General features: G+C 45.4%; 1 pseudogene; it reads right to left on the bottom strand.

The window, feature by feature from the left end:
* Positions 1-910: 910 nt before the first annotated feature.
* Positions 911-6000, bottom strand: part of LOC106844300 (adhesion G protein-coupled receptor E2-like) — a 68777-nt pseudogene continuing 63687 nt past the window's right edge.

The following is a 6000-nucleotide window of genomic DNA, read 5'->3' as shown; positions in this document are numbered from 1 at the left end:
AGGGGTGTGTAAATAGAACCTACAGGGGATAAAGATGGAGAGTTTCATGAGAAAGTAGTGATGAATAGTGTCAGAAGTTTCTGAGAGGGCTTTTCAGGACACGGAAATCACTGAGGTCTAAGAGATATATGTCTTGGTGGAATCATGGGAGAAAGAAGCCATATTGGCATGGGTTCAGGGAGTGAGTTTAAGGCAAGGAAATGGAGACAGAGAGAAAAGTCAACTCTTGACTAGTAGTTAGAAGGGGGCCAAGTAGCACACATTTGCAAAATGGAAAGGAATTAAACATGTTTCTGTAACTTTGGGAAGAACACTGTTAAGAAGATGAGGGAAGAAATGAGGGAGGGAAGGAGGAAGGAAAAGAGAGAGAGAGAGAATGTGTGAACAATAATATAAGGATAATTGATAAGGCAGGAATGATGGGATCCAAACTGCAGGTGGAAGCATTGTCTTCAGAGAGGAGAAAGGAAATGTGTCAATGACACAGGAATGTGTAGGGGATGCACGCTGACATTTGGTGGGTATGGTGGATGGCATGAAACACACAAAGCAACATCATGATGACATTGATTTTCTCTGTGAAATAGGCGATGAGAACATTTTCTCAGAAAGGGAGTGGAGACAGAAGATTCAGTGGTGGAACCAGTGCTGGGTGAACAAGAGAAATGCACAAGGACTTCTTGGTAGAATCCTAGACTCCTTTAAACGGTAAGGACAACTCAAGGGATTTCATAGAATATGGAAGAATTGAGAAAACATAGGTAAAAGGACTTTGTAAGTTTAAATCATTAACTGTCGGTTCTTTGTAATCACTGCCGTGAATTATCCCATGCCATTCCTGCTTTTCCCTTTGGTTTGGCAGAGGGTAGAAGTTGCTGAAAATGAGTAAGTCTTTAAGAAAATCTAAAATGCCAGGTAACACATTTCTGTTTAATTCATAAATACATGCATCATTTCCTTCCATTTGTCCATTTTGTGAGTGCTGCTGAGTTACTGTGACATAGAAGGGGCGCAGAGAGGAAGGATAGAATAATGTGGCTCTGAGTATAACGTGCATCATCACTTCAGATCATTGATTCTTGCTTATCTAGTTAACCATGAATGGCACATAGCAGGTCTTCAGTAAGAGCACTGATGTGTAAAGGTCAAGATGAACACAGTTCCCTAAGGAGTAACAGCAAAATGTTTTTTAAAATAGACTTTTAAACTGAGACCATTGCTAGTTGTTAACAAGTCCAGGAGTAAAGCAACTGTGAGCCATCCTTGGGCATGACCTGCTGTTCACCCAGGTTGTCCAGTGTGATAGGCATGTGCTGCTCAAGCAGATCAGTTGGTGAAGTACTCTGGGAGCAATGCATGATCATACCGTGATGGGTTTGGAGGCATCAGACATGGCCCTGCTTGAAAGCGTGAAAGTCTCAGACTCAGCTTTGGGTTTCCCGACCCTTTTGAACCATTTCCCGTATTGTTCCCGAACCTGCAGAGGAAAAGCATACTCTGGATCAGCTCACTGAGAGAGGTGAGGATGGGAAGAGTCCTGGGCAGCAGCTGGATAGTGGTACCTGCTGGCTGAGGAGGCAGTACACCAGGAAGATGAAGACGCCCTGCAGGCTGTTGATGATGGTGAAGAGGTAGGCCATGACACAGGCAGCTGAACCCACCTGCAGGATTCCCAGACACCATGTGCATCCCAAGATGAAGAGCTGAGCTATAGCTTTAAAAGTCAGCATCCTGTGGAGGAGGAGAAAGGAGGCTCCTGAGGCACCCAGAGCAACAAAAGAAAACGCCATTCATCTCTCCACCCTATGGATGCTCCTGCCTTCCTCTGCTGGTGATGAGTTCTCAGGCTGCGCTGTGATCATCTTTGACCTTTGCCATCAATGATTCCCCACAATGGAAATGGCACTCAGGTACAGGGGGGCAGTTTGATTTAGATTGAGGAGGATAGTGATACTTCAAATGTAAGCTTCAAAAATTTTATGACGCTCCACGGGGATCCCTATTTTCACTCAGCCAACACTACTGAGGAGGTACTGTGCATCGGGCTCTGTGCTGGGGCCTGGGCATTAAAAATAACAAAGGCAAGATTCTATTTTCATTCGGAAAGGATGATGATAGGAATATGGAAGAAAGAGCGTTAAATTTCCACAAGGGTTCCTGGAGCAAAGGAATGCCCAACCTCCTAGATTTGATGTTGACTAGGATTTTTTCCAGAGAGAGGAATGGATGAGGGGTGAGAAGTAACCTGAGCTGATGGTGCTGTATGAAAGTGTAGGCTGGTGTGGGAGCAGACACAGAGTCTTCTAAGTGCTTCATGGGAACATAAATCTTTGTATTTTTGTCATGGTACTGCTGACAAAAGTCCCAGGAATGTTTATCAACCCATGTCCATTCTTCCTGCTGCTGAGGGAGCAACAATCTGGGGTTAGAGATGGACGGAACATTTTGGCTGGGGTGTCAGCCACACACCCCTGAGTCTGAGCTGACTGCCACAGAAGCATAGCTGGGTCTGATTACTCTGGGTTCTCAGAAGACCCTGATAAGGGGCAGCAGGGGCTGCTAAGGGACATGGCTTCACTCTTGGGACCACACACGGCTGTGGGTTGTCACCCTCTCCTCCGGCTTACCTTGTGTCCTGCAGGGTGGACACATCACTGTTGAGGGAAGAGAGTCTGCTTTTCAACATCCAGAGAGTCATCAGAAAGAAAACAACGTTGACCTTCAGGAAACCACAGAAGGATTATTGATTAAAATTCCAATCTGTCTGTATCCTAGCCTGTCCAACATCAATTCCACACTTGAGTGGTTTGCACATATAGTAACAGTGTTAGAGTCTGTAGTTTTGGGGGCAGTCTTAGAAAACCAAACCGAAACCATGACAAGCCAGGGACATTCTGGCTCATTCACCCCCTTATAATTCTGCTCCTCTAATGACCCTCAGCTGAGCATTAAGGATGCTCTGAAGTCATCACTCACAGAGAAGATGGCACAGACTGGTCCAAGGAAGCCCCATCTAAATCCACTTTCCGAGCGGAGCCAGCAGCTGAGCAAGACAGAGAATAAAAAATACATGGGTCCTTAGGGATATAGAAGAACAATGTAAAGACATCCATTCATCCTTCCACAAATACTGAGTATCTCCTCTGTGATAGGTGCTCTGCTTGGCTCTGAAGATACACCGGTGAACAAAGCAAACACCGTTTTAAGCCCCTGAAATCTCACATCAGTAGGAGGCACGCAGTCAGACACACTGTGACAATAAACAAAATGGGAGGCGATGAGAATGTATCATAGTTGTCCCGCTTAGTTCTGGGCCTGAGAGATTAGGATGGTTAGTGAAGATTCCCCCCGGAAATTACAGGTTAGTTGAGATACGAACAATGAGTGGATGTTACTGAAACAGTGTTGAGGCAGGGGCCTGTAATTTCTTTACGTTCACAGGACTCAAGTTTTCATGGGTCCTGTGAACGTAACATGGTTTCAGAGGGTTTTTCCTGCAGTTTCAATTTGTTTATCTTTCACCTGCTGCAAAACCCATCCACTGAGTCTGAAAAAATTTTTCTGGCTTTATTGAGACATATTTCACACCCGTAACATTCACGGATTTAAACTGTGCATTCCGTGATTGTTAGTATATTCAGAGTTGTGCAACCATCACCACAGTGTAACTTTAGGAAATTTTCAGCTCCTCAGAAAGAAACTTCAGAGTGACGTGGGCATCGTGGTGGGGTGAGTTATTCCCTTTGTCTCCCCTCTAAGTTACAACCCATTGGATATCCGTTGATGGACAGAGACTCCGTACACAGCGTTATAGGATGCCTGAGAGATCCACGATCGATACATCTGAAGGTGGGTGGACTGGACCCCAAGGAGGCAGAGGAACTAGGGGAGCAGCCCCTTCTCCCTCCCCTCACAGCAGCAATCCAGGGCAGGGGTCCTCACACCTGTGTGTGCCGATGAGCACATGCTGTGGGGCAGAAACAGCAGGCACCGGGTTTTCATTGCCCCTTCCCAGTGGATCCAGTACATGTGGCTATGAGCAGACACTGCAGGAGCAGAGACAACAGGCATGAGTTACCCCAGCTGCTCCCTCACCCCCAGAACTAGCAGGTCATGCACAGGCCCTGAGAATTGAGGACACGGTGGGGAAGCAGTGACCCAGCCCCCTGTCCCTCCCCCAGCTGTGGCCCAGCCCTTCCAATGGTGGGGACAGTATATGAATCTCAGATTTTCCTGCCCAGGGCAGGTTGCCCTGACCTGAGTTTTCAAAACACACCAGCACGTGCCAGAGACCAAAGGGTGCACAAGTGATCAGCAACAACAAACTTTCTCTGCTTAGCTCCTGCTCCTCCCATCCACCCCACAGCAGTGGCAAGTGGAACCTGTGACCATAGGCTGCAGGAACCACAGCAGAACCAGTCACCCAGCCCCAGCAGTGGCACCCCCAAAACTGGCTCCACCAGGAGCTGGGGCTGCAGAAAATGCCCAGGCCCACAGGCCACCAGCAGTGACAGTGACACTGGTGAACCCAGCACACCTAAGCCATCCAGAGCAGCAGCACAGGAGGTGCACAGGGCAGCAGCATCCAAGCCCCTGGAGAGCCCGTGGGGGAACATGAGGCCCAGGTGACCCTGGAAGCAGCAGAAGTGCTTGCAGCCTGGTGATCCCGGTGGGAACACCTGAGACCACAGCAACATCACAAGCAGCAAGGCCCCAGCCACCTCAGAGGCACAAGCAGCACAAGGAAGGGACAGACAATGCCCCTAGAAGAGGCAGTGAAGGGTGGAATGTGCAGGCTCAAATACAACCAGAACCAGCTCAGAACCACAGTAACCAAAGCCATACCCAAATAGGAAAGGTAGTTACTACGACAAATGCACCAGTATAGGATCAACTCATCAAGCACCTTGAAGACGTACAGCGACACAAAAGGACAGAAAGAGGATGACAAGTCTCCAGAAATCAAACTTGAAGTCACAGAAGATTGCAGTCTATGTGACAGACAATTCAAAATAGCTGTTGAAGAAACTCAATGTGTTACAAGAAAACTCAGAAAGACAGTTCAGTGGGCTCAGGAATAAAATTAATGAACAGAAAGTGTACTTCATCAGAGAGATAGAAACTATTTTTAAAAACGAAACAAATTCTGGAGAAGAAGAACACAGTTCATGAGACAAAAAATAAAGTAGAAAGCATTAAAAATAGAGTAGAGCATATGGAAGACAGAATTAGTGAGCTCAAAAATAGAAAACCAGAACTGATTCAGATGGAGGAAGAGAGAGAACTAAGATTTTTTTTTAAAAAAATGGAAAAATTCTATGAGAAATGTCTGATTCAATTAGGAAAAGTAACATAAGGAAAATAGGTATCCCAGAAAGAGAAGAGAGGGAGAAAGGAGCAGAAAGCTTATTCACAGAAATAATACCTGGGAATATCCCAAACCTTGGGAAAAAGTGGACATACAAAACAAATAGAACTGGATGTATGAAGCAATGGGAACTGAGCATATGAAGCAAACAGAACCCTTAATATATCAATGCAAAAAGATCCTCTCAAAGGCATATGTTATGAAAATTGTCCAGAGTGAATGACAAAAAAAGAATATGAAGGGCAGCAAGAGAGAAGAAAACAACACACAAGGTACCCCAACAGGCTTTCAGCAGATTTCTCAGCAGAAACCTTACAGGTGAGGACAGAGTGAAAGGATATATTCAAAACACTGAAAGACAACGGAAATGGAAATATAAAACAACTGGAAAATAAGAGATGAAATGAAGGAGCCAAGAACATACAACGGAGAATGAAAAGTCTCTTCAATAAATGGTGCTTGGAAAACTGGACAGCCACATGCAAAAGAATGAAAGTAGACCATTATCTTTCACCATATACAAAAATTAACTAAAAACTGATTAAGAACTTGAATGTAAAACATGAAACCATAAAATTCATGAAAGAAAATATAGGCAGTACACTCCTTGACATCAGTCTTAGCGGCATCCT

Source organism: Equus asinus, chromosome 20 (genome assembly GCF_041296235.1).
Source record: "Equus asinus isolate D_3611 breed Donkey chromosome 20, EquAss-T2T_v2, whole genome shotgun sequence".
NCBI lineage: Eukaryota > Metazoa > Chordata > Mammalia > Perissodactyla > Equidae > Equus > Equus asinus.
This window is presented reverse-complemented; position numbering and strand designations above follow the sequence as displayed.